At 44.9% G+C, this 11,485-nt stretch overlaps 1 long non-coding RNA gene across 1 annotated transcript in view; it reads left to right on the forward strand.

The window, feature by feature from the left end:
- Nucleotides 1-10,859: 10,859 nt before the first annotated feature.
- The window catches only part of LOC115069785, a 2,097-nt gene continuing 1,471 nt past the window's right edge, over nt 10,860-11,485 (forward strand). The window contains exon 1 of the long non-coding RNA XR_003849021.1: nt 10,860-11,343. This is a non-coding gene — a long non-coding RNA (uncharacterized LOC115069785). The remainder of the gene's footprint in view (nt 11,344-11,485) is intronic.

An 11,485-nucleotide genomic window follows, 5' to 3' on the forward strand; every position in this document is an offset into this window, starting at 1 on the left:
GGGAGGGAGGGAGGGAGAGACAAGCTTTGAATGATCCCACATATTGGTGCCTTGCTGACAGTTCCTGTTCTGACCAAATGAGATTGCACTGTGAAGTTCTCATCCTACTCTGGGCACTTCCCCACATTTTCTTTGAGAGCATGTTTTCTGAGGGCTTCATCTACCTAAAAGAATTGATGTGTTTAATTAGACCCCGAGCAGGAAGCTTTTCTCCTGGTTCTTTCCATTTTCTACCCGAGCGATGCCACATCCCAGTTTCATAAGAATCAGTTCCCACCACTATTACTTTGCAATGTAGGGGCAGAAATAAGATGACAGGATCTAAGACTAGAGTCCTCTTGTCTTCATTTTGGTTCTGTTTTCAGATGGGGTCTTACTATGTAGCCCTGGCTGGCTTGAACAAACTCACAGAGATCTGCCTGCCTCTGCTTCCTAAGTGAGGTTAAAGGCATGAAACACAGCAGGCTTGTAACCCTGGCTGGCCTCAAAATTTATAGCAATCCTCCCACCCCTGCCTCTTAAGGGTTCTGTTTTTAAATTTTCAGTTATCAACAAGATATGGTTGAAATTTTTTCATATATTGATTGGCTATTTGTGTTTCTGCTTCTAAAACCTCCCATTTATATCTATATATAGAGATATAGACATATAAAATCACGTTCTTATATACACAACTAGTACCTAGTGTCTGTTCAAGTGTCTGCATATGTGATATATCTATGTGTGTGGATCAGGGAAGTTAATGTCATTTTTTAAATGATTTATTTATTTGTACAAGTGTTCTGATTGCCAGTATGCATATTGTTGTGTGTATAGTAAAGTACCCACAAAGGCCAGAAGAGGGAAACAGGGCTGCCATGTGGGTGCTGGAAATCAAACCTGGGTCCTCTGAAGAATGGTAAATGCTCTTAATGGCTGAGCCATCTCTTCAGCACCAGTTATCTCTATTTTTAGTTATGCATATGTGTGTCTGTGTATGGGCAGGCACACCTGGGTATAGGTGCCCATGGAGACCAGAAGAGGGCAACACATTCCCTAAAGCTGGAGTTACAAGAGGCTGTGAACCACTGACCTGGGTGTTAGAAACTGAACACAGGTCCTCTGAAAGAACAAGTTCTCTTAACTACTGAGCCATCTCTCCAGCCCTAATTTGTCATTCTTGTGTGTGTGTGTGTGTGTGTGTGTGTGCTCACATATATGTGCCAGTGCACATGCACAGGCTGTCATGCCCACTGGGCTTCTACATAGGCTCTGAGGATGCAAACTCTGGTCCTCACATTTGTATGGCAATTGTTTCATGCACTAAGCAATACTTCCATTCCCGTGTTTATACTGATCATGAAAAAATGACTTTTATGCTACAATTTAGAAAGCATTGTCTACTGCCTATAAGCTTATAAAGTTATTTATATACGTTCCCCAACCCCCAACCCCGTTCTCTTGAGACAGGCCAAGCTGCCTGGAATTTACTCTTGCAAACAATGACCTTGAACTACTTTACCTCCCAAGTGCTGGGATTACATACATGTGCTACTGTCAGGTTTTACGCAATGCTTCGTGTATGCTAGGTAAACACTGTACTAACTGAGCTACGTCCCCAGCCTATAGGTACTATCATGAATATTAAGTCATTAAATTCATATAAGCCTCAAAAAGAAACCATTATCATCTATGTTTTACAGATGAGTAAAGTGAAGTACAAGGTTTGTTAACTAGGTTTGTTCCAGGTCACACAACTCATTAAATGCTGGAGGCAGAATTGAAATCCTGTGGCTTATCTAGAGACCGATTCTCAGAGTTGTTAGGTGTGTTGTATTGTTCTTCTGATTGACAAAGTATTCTTTAATATTCTCCATCAGCTTTTTATTTAATCTTTGTATGTGTCTGCAACTCTTCGTTCATGTGGGAGTGCACAGGCCTCAGAGCACAGGTGAAGACCAGTGTCCTACTTTGTTCTTCATTGCCGTGACAAAACACTCTGACCACTACCAACTTGGGGAGGAAAGGGTTTATTCAGCTTACAACTCCCAGGTCACAGTTCATCAGGGAGCCCAAGGTAGGACAGGAAAGGAACCTGGAGGCAGGAGCTGGAGCACAAGCCACAGAGAAACTCTGCTTACTGGCTTGCTTCCCTGGCCCCTGCTCAGTCTGCTTTCTTATGCAACACAGGCCCACCTGCCCAGGGGTGGCACCACCCACAGTGGACTGGGCCCTCCCATACCACTCATCAAAAAGATGCCCCTCAGACATGGCCACAGGCCAGTCCTATGGAGGCAATTCCCCAATTGAGGCTCCCTCAACCCAGGTGCGTCAAGTTGACATTAAAGCTATCCAGCACAACCAGAGAACAGCCTACCTGTCCTAGCCTTATAACTTGTAACTTTTTTTTTGTTTTCCAGGGCTAACAAGCCCTCATGCTTCCAGAGATTCTCCTCCCATCTCCCTGTAGAAACAGATGCATGCACTACTACCTCTGGTTTTGTGTGGGTTTTGGAGATTCGAACTCAGGTCCACATTTGCATAGCAAGTGCTTTACCCACCAAACCATCTCTCCAGCCTACACCAGCCATTTTAACTTAAAAAAAAAAAAAAAAACTAAGCTTAATTCAGAAAACCAATCCCACACCACCCACTTTGACCCTGAAACGTTACCACTCACCTGAAGTGCATGACACCACAAAGCCAAACACACCAAACGATCTCAAATGTCACACTCCCCTAAAGGATCTCAAGCTCTGCAGAAAGAGGGAAGATGGTGTGAAAACGGGAAGACAGAACTTACGGCAAGTCACTCACCATTTGTGAGCTACACAGTGCACAGTCCTGCCTCCAGTGTTACCAGAACGGGACAAGAGCTAAAAGTACCAGGAGGTGTTGGGGGGCTATCAGGATGACTGGGGTAGCTGGCCCCTGCATCTCACCCCCCAGCACGAACGGGATTCCTGCAGGACTGAACCACTGTTTGTTTCAGTCCCACCCTCCCGCACTCAAGAGAAGCTGGTGCCAGTTTTGCACAGTCATGGGTCTGTCTCCTGCCAATGACTAGCAGAATTATAACTAAAGCCGGGACCTCAGAAGGGACTTCAGAGGCAGAGCCCTGAAGAAAGGTCGAGGGCAGCACCAGCTCCCCCTCCAAGAATGAGAAGTTAGGGTTTGGGGAAGCAGGGCCTGAACTAGACAATAAGCACCTGGAGGCACAGCATGCTGGCTCCTGGGCAGACAAACCCAGAAACCCAAATCCAGGACTAACAAGGAGACCCTGATAGCTGAGCAGCTCTTTCTGAAGGTTCCAAAGCACCACCAATCCACTCTTCAGGGGTCCTAAACCAAAAGTTGCCCAGAACAGAACCTCCCCATGGATGTGCTGTTGGGTCAGATGTGTTGAACATTCACACGAGCCCAGTGTGTCTTACATGTCTATAATCTCTGAACTGAGGAGGCGGGGCTAAATAGTGACTAGCAAGTCAGCCAACTGGACTACAATAAGAATCTGTCTCAAGATAAAAGTGTTTGTGTGTGTGTGTGTGTGTGTGTGTGTTAGTATGTTGGCCCCACACCTGTCACATCTCAGAACTTGGGAGGCAGGAACAAGAAGATCACAAGTTTGAGACCGACCAGGGCTACAAAGCCATTTCCAACCCAGCCAAAGCTATGAATACCGTCTCCAAAGACAAATTTAAAACCCATATATGCCCTAAAAATACACACACACACACACACACACACACACATACACACACACCCCTAATCCTTCCAGTCTGGTTCAGTATGCAGGTAAACCTTCAGACCACATGGATTTTTCAGATCAGAGTTCTGTGACCCATCCAGTTTAAGACAAAATGCAGTGGTGAGGAGAGTTACCCAAGTTAAACTAGTGTAGATTCTTCTAGTAACTCTGGGAATACCTCTGGGCACTGTAAATTAGGGAACAGTGATAACTTCAGGATCCCAAGTCTTTAGACCACCTGTGGGTTCAAGCCCTCCCGTTTGGGGTTCAGTAGCCCCAGGACAAGCCTTGCCTGGAGGAACTGTAACTTTAAGACTCAATGGGCGGGCCCTATGCGGCTTGGAGATGTTTGTTTCCACATTCCTCTGCACAAACAGGAAGTGAGTCATAGAAGAATGTAAGGTTCCTGGCCTTAGGAGGCTACAGACAGACCTTGGAAGTCCTCATGGGCCAGGCCTTTGTGAGTGCAGGGCTCTTGGGTGGAGAAAACTTCTTCAGTGCCTGCTTGCCCCTTGGGTGGTATGCAACTGTGAGGTCTCAGAACCATCCGGGTGCACCACACCCAAGTTGACCAGTTTGTCAAACTTGTAGCTCAGTTTTTGGGTCACTGGCCAGATAAGCCAGGCCAAGATATGCTGAGGGCACAGGAAGAGTCGGGTAAATGTTTTAAGTACTGAGTTCCTGGCAAAAGTTCCTTTGCAGATGAGCTAATTGAAGTTCAGGAGTTTCTTACCTCCCCACATTCCCCAGTGCTGCCCAGATTTGAACCCAAACTTGAGCTGGGCAGAAACCATTCATAAGTATTTTCTGGACAGAACAGAAGCAGGATAGATCTGGGTTCAGTCTCTCCCTTAACCCTTCAGTTAAGGGTCATTCTCATCTATAAAATAGGAATTCCTTCTGTCAACAAGTATTTACTGGATGATTCAAAGCTAACATGGGTTACGAAGACTGATTCAAAAACAGTGAATCAGAAAATCATCACAAGAAACTATGAGAAAGCCAGAACCAGAATTTGCAACTGGAATTAAGGTCTCTGGAGAATGTTCCAGTGGCCCAGATCCAAAGACATACCAAAAAGAACTCCAGCCCTGGCTTTCCCCTAATTCTAAGAGCACACCCTCTCCTTTAAAGGGCTCCCCCTGAGTCTGTGAGACTAGACACTGGTCTCAGTAGCCTGTGCAAGGGTGTTCACCAAATGCCTAGTGACAAGTGGCTCCTCTGGTTTCAGCAGCTTCAGGAAACTCACTTGCAAGGTAGAGGCTGCAGGGAGTGGGCTTAAAGCAAGACTGAATGGGCAGTCATGGCGGACTGCACTTGAGCTAGAGTGGGCAGTGCTGGGAACAATCCACAACAGGATTAAGGGCTAGGTAACCCATTCCTGGTGATGGTGCCATCAAGCATCCCAGACACCTCCAGCCCCAAGTGGCCAACTACCTCAACACACTCTTGAAGAAATGTACCCAGTGCCATCTTGTAGGCAGGTGGCTAGTGGTTATCAGACAGCACTTAGCTGATGTCAGGTTTCCATAGTAGTACATTCCATCCTCACCCCCTAACATCTTCCACTGTACAGAGGGAAAACTGAGGCATCAGCCAAAGTACTGTGTATATTATATTTTTGGATATTGGCTTGCAAGAACATATGCGCATATGCTTTTGTAAGGTATAATCAGTTTAACCCATAACTTAAGAGGGGTCTGTGGGATGAGCTGTAACTGCTTCTAAATCAGGATTCCCGACAAGTTAATGCAATGGTTGATGTGCTTTAGGGCCAAGCATTTTCTTCTGTATCCATCAACTGTAATGTTGATTCCGCTTCCTTCATAGCTGCTGCAGCTCCAGATGCACCTCCCAAGATGGACTGCAGGGGCAAGAACTCACCTGTACTTTCCTGTGCACTCAAGTGTGTCATTTAACAACATGAAGACATAAATGGATAGGACTCACTTTACTTTTTTTGTTTTCTGAGACAGGGTCTCATTATGCAGCTTTGGCTGACCTGGGACTCACCATGTAGACCTAGCTGGCCTCAAACTAAGAGATCCACCTGCTTTGGTCTGCCAAGCGCTGGGTTAATTAAAGGCAAGTGCCACAATATCCAGCCTTGTTACATTTTTTTTAACATTTCATTTTTTATATGTATGCATGTATTGCCTGCATGTAGGTTAAGTGCACCTGCATCGTGCAATGCCCACGGAGGAGAGAAGCCGTTGGATCCCCTGGAACTAGAGTTATACACAGTTGTTAGTGCCATGTTGGTGTTGGGATTCGAACCCGGGTCTTCTGCAAGAACCAGTGTTCTTAACTGCTGAGCCATCTCTCCATTTTTAAATTCACCTTTATGGGAGAAAAAAATCCTGTCCTAACCCAAACCACTGGTTTCAGTAGGTGCGTGTGCACGCAGGCACAGGTTGGGGGGAAGGGGGAGTGACTAAGATTCTGTTCTAAACCCCAAGGTGACAAAGCACCACCAGGTCAGGTGAGGTAAGCCCTGACTCACTACACCCTGGGACGGTGCTACTGCCAACTTCCTCCTGCCCATTCCAGTCCAGTGAAGTAGCATGCCCCAGAGAAACACTGGTCACACTGGCTTCGCCAGGGGCCTGGAGATGGGCAGGCAAGCTGCCCAGCAGAGATCTCTGGCACTGACAGCTACCCTCACCCTCAAGGCTGGCCTGAGCCCAAATCCATCGACTACCTGCTCGGCCAACCTTGAAAGGGGACAAAGCAACATTCTCTCTACAGAATATACCAGAGGCCCCTGGATGGTGGTTCTCTAGTGGTGGAGTTTGAAGTATGCTGGCACCACTCTATCTAGTTTTCTGGGGTACAGCATGAGCAAAGCTGATTCTAATATGCAGGCAAGGTCAAAACCATTAAATTGGAGGGAAGTGGGTACAGGGAAAGATGGAGGCTAGAAAGTGGTACAGAATCCAAGAAAGCCCTGGGTGCCCAAGAAAGGAACTTAGCCAGGCAGATGAGGATGCTCACATCTGTCAGGTGATATCCAAATGTCTGCCTCATTCAGACATCTTCAGCCCAACAGGAAACAGGGCAACTAGGTGCAAAGCTGGGATTTTCCTTCACACCTCACCAACTACAAATCCTTGCTTGTAAACACCCTCATACCTTTACTCTTGACAAGGGCTCCAGAACAGGAAAAATACATTTTGTGAAAACCTAGACTTTTTCAAGCTCCTTTTCAAACTAGTCACTCACCCAGGCAACTTCCATACCTACCCCTCTGCTGGATGCTGACGTCCAGGGCCCTCATGCTGGTGAAATCACTGTGGCCTTGCACAGTGTGTTCAGTAGTGAAGTACCAAGAAACTACAGAATGCATCATCCAGAAGGGTGAGCAGGCGCTGCTGAGGCTTGCTGGTCAGTACACTGTGTGCACTCACAGGCACATGTTCTCAACGGTCTTGTCAGGAGAGGTATTTATTGTAGATCATGGTCCAAATGATGTGAGACATCCAGATGGGCAAGAGGCAAGCCTTCGTGTACCCACTGTAACTGTGCAGACCCACATGGTTCTATGCAATGTTCGCCTTAAGAAACATTTGACAGTTACAAAATTCTAGTGCACCTTGAAATTCAAGGACCAATGTGGTCCCAAGGCTCATCACAGAGAAGGGGCTATTTCAGAGCACCCATTTCTTTCCTCCACACTCCAGGAGTTTGACAAAGGATCCCCTAGCACCAGGATTTCAGCCCTGGCATCTCCATCCTAGGGACAGGCAGTAATGGTCCAACACTCACCTCTAAGTTCAGTTACAGTGGTACATTCCTGGGCCTCCAGGGGCTGAGATAGCCCAAGTGCCCTCCAAGACTTTCTTCATGTATCAGGCTGCAAAACACCACTGTGAGCCTGCAGATCCCTCCTTGCTGATACTGGAACTCTCCCCAGCAGTTCGAGAATGATCCAAGTCTACCATTTCCTGTGCCCACCAGACCTCGAACACAGGAATGCCACAGCCCTGAAGAGCTAAAGTCGTAGTTCTGTGAACTGTCCACACATCTGGCAGTACACAAACACACATAGCACTCAGAAGTCCCCCCCACCTGGGTCAGAACAGCTCCCCTGCTGAGGATGAAATTCAAAGAAAGTCAGGCAGGCCTGTACCAGCTCACCCCTGGCAGCTTCCTGTCAGTCACCCAGCTTCAACCTGAAAAATGCTTCACTCAACATGTGGGCAAGTCTTTGTCCTGAAGTGTAACTGCTGCATAGCGCACATGTTTGCTGCTCCCCTCAACCCCTTTTCAACCACTGCTAGGATACAATAAAGGCAACTTTCAAGCTAGAGCTTGAGCTGAGGACTTAAGGATGTAACTCGGTGATAGAGCACATAACTAGCATGTGTTAAGGCTCTGGGCTCAATCCCCAGTACTGAAAGGAGAAAAAGTTACCAGTTTCCAGTCTTTTCACAATGTCCTTTGTCTATGAATTGCTTACTCAACACTCACTCCTACAAAAACATCAGGCAATCGGCATATTTCAATGTTCACATACATGAATGATGTGGTAATTCATGCCTGTAATCCCATCGCCATCAGTGAGGCCGAGGCAGGAGGATTACCTAGGGTTCCAGCCCATCCTGGAATGAGATTCTGTCTCAAAAATAGTTTAGAAAGCTACTCTTCAAATCTATTTTGTTTTATCTCTGGGGAGTGTGAAGGCATAAGATGAGTCAAAGGGCCTTTAGACTAATATCTCAAATTTTAATTCTTTGCATTAAGTGTATGTTTATTTTTCAATGGTTCACTGAAATCAAAAGCCCACTAAAAAAACTATCAATGCTACTCAAGAGTTCTCAAGGGTTCACTCAACCAGTGGAAGATTATGAACTTCGATGTTAAAGCTTACACTTTTTTTTTAATGTGTTTAGCCTGTATGTATGTAAGTGCATCACATGCACGCACACCCCCAGGGAGGCCAGGAGAGGGTGCCAGGTCCCTGGAACTGAAGTTACTGACCAGTGTTAGCTGCCATGTGGGAACTGAATAGTAACCAAATCCAGGTCTTCTGGAAGAGCAGTCAGTGCTCTTGATCACCGAGTCATCTCTCCTGCCCCAAATGTTTCCAACTTTAAAGGAATTCTAAACATTAAGGATCACATGTTTTTTTCCAACCTTGTTTCAGAGATGATGAAACTGGGCCAGGAGGGAACAAACTTAAACCCCACACCTAGAGGTAGGCCAGCATTAGTTAAAATCCATGCATCATCAAGCAAATCTGCTTCCTTCATAAGAGAGGCCAAATTAAAACTCCAACATCAGGGGCTGATGAAATGGCTCAGCAGTTAAGAGCACTGACTGCTCTTACAGAAAACCCAGGTTCAGTTCCCAGTGCCCACAAAGTGGCTAACAACTGTCTATAATTCCAGTTTCATAGGATACAACACCCTCTTCTGGCACCTGCAGGCACTGCACGATACAGGTACACTTACATACATGCAGGCAAAAAACTTCCAAGATCGCTTCTGCCTGCAACAAGTGCAGCTTCCCAACACTGGGGAAATATAGGCACTAAGACCATGACAGTGCAAGAATTAACCAGTTCCTTGCAGAAGATACTTTACCAAAACCTGTCAATACCTCAAATATGAATTCATTTGAACTAGCAATTTCCTTTTTGTGGTTGGTTTTGCTTTTCTTAGGACAGGGTTTCACTTTGTAGCACAAGATACCTAAAACTCAACAAATGGAGACCAGGCTGTCCTCAAACTCATGTTGATCCTCTAGCCTTAGACCCCCAAGTGCTAAGATTACAGGTGAGTCTGTACGTGGCCTGAATGAGTGATTTCATCTGTAGAAAGTTACCTTATGAAACTTCGATTGGAAAACTCACTGTTGCACGATGACTAATTATGAAAAGCTGGGACCTGCATAAAGTATTCAGTCCAAAAATTTCAGCATATTCTGGTGGGAAAAGATCTACATATAGTGTAAGCTGTGTGGCTGGAATATAAACTAAGCAGGCCTCCAGAAACTTGGAAGAGCGTCAATGAAACTTCCAAGTTTTGCTGAAGGACTCAACACCCATACCGGAGTTTCAAACTCTACTTGATATTATAAGCTGCTGTCCACTAATTTCAAAAAGAATGAGCAGATCCCATCATAGAAAGTAAAACCCCAACCTTGCCACATGAAGCATGCCAGCCAAAGTGTGACATATGCCTCAGTGTTCAGGCCTACTGCTCTCTCACATCATGCTCCCACGTAAAAATCACACACAACTATTCCAGATTGCAGTCTGGAAGCTCACCTGAACCACCAAAGTTGGGACAACTTTCAGAAAAGTAGGGAGCGGGTACAATACAGATGTCCAGAACCTTCTTTGTTTTCAGAACTTCCTTTAACTAAACAGATGAATATTGTTTAATTTAAACAGGATTCCCTATGGCTCAATTCCAAACAAAATTTGCTCTGAAGATTCCCAAACTCACCTTGACTATGATCTCAGTAATTCATCTAATGAAGTACCAGGTGAGGACAAACTATGAAATAAAATTCAACTGGTATCCTGCATGGTGGCACGTGCCTATAATTCCAACACTCAGGAAGTAGAGTCATGAGCTACATGAGACCCTGTCTCAAAAGACTAAAACAAAGTAAGCAATTCTTGTAAGACTAATCTCTAACATATATCACTAAAAGATGCACATAATAATCATGCCAATAACTTTAATGATTCTGCACATGGTAACTTCCTAAAACTAACTATGCTAGGGGCTGGAGAGATGGTTCAGCGGTTAAGAGTGCTGGCTATTCTTGCAGAAGACCTGGGTTCAAATCCCAGTACCCACATGGCAGCTAACAACCATCTGTAACTCCAGGTCCAGGGAAATTGGATGCCTTCTTCTGACCTCCACAGGCACTGCATGACACAGGTTCATTTACAAACATGCACACAATACATGCATACACATAAAACAAAAATAAAGCAAAAAACAAACTATGCTTGCCCACATCCCCAACTAGAGTGTATTTCAAAACTGTATCTTGACATCCTACATCTCTGGTCAAGTCAGTCACTCCTCCTCACTCCTGAACTTCATGTGATTACATCAAAGTTACTAAGATATGACCAAAACAAAACTGCAGACAAGCCCCATCATTTTTTTGGTATTTTCAATGATTTATTCATTTTATGATTTAACTCCAATGAAGTAATAAGCTACATTGATGAATTTAACTGCAGGTCTTTAGACCAAATACTCCCAATTTTGCTCTATAAAATACTAAACATATGTGATAAAGTTCTTGAACCCTTCAGCCATGCTCAGAACACTGCAGTGTAGGGATGAACTTAACCTGTTAGTAGGTTAGGATGACAGAACTAAGGAACTAGACTGTCTAAAGAATCAGTCAGAGTCTGATTTTTTTTAAGAGTCTGATTCTTTTAGACAAAGACTTGATTTGGTTCCCCCACACCAAAGTGCTAAGCTTAAAATGCAGCCTGTTCTGTTCCTGAGAGGCTGAAAAGGTCAGGCAAGCACCATGCCAGTAAATCCCAGCACTCAGGAAGCTGAAGTAGGAGGATCACATGTTCAAGGGTGGCCTGGGCTATACAGAAAGACCCCACCTCAAAGAGAAAAAAAGCTGAAAAGGTCAATGTTATTTAAAAAAAAAAAAAAAAAAACACACAAGTAGGGGATTTTCCATTATATTTTTCATCTAAACTGGAAAATGAAAAACTCCAAAAATCTTAAATTAGGGCAAAACAAAGTTTTTTGACGAAAAACAAACACA

This window comes from Nannospalax galili, unplaced genomic scaffold, assembly GCF_000622305.1.
Source record: "Nannospalax galili isolate Female #2095 unplaced genomic scaffold, S.galili_v1.0 scaffold32, whole genome shotgun sequence".
In the NCBI taxonomy this organism is placed as follows: Eukaryota; Metazoa; Chordata; class Mammalia; order Rodentia; family Spalacidae; genus Nannospalax; species Nannospalax galili.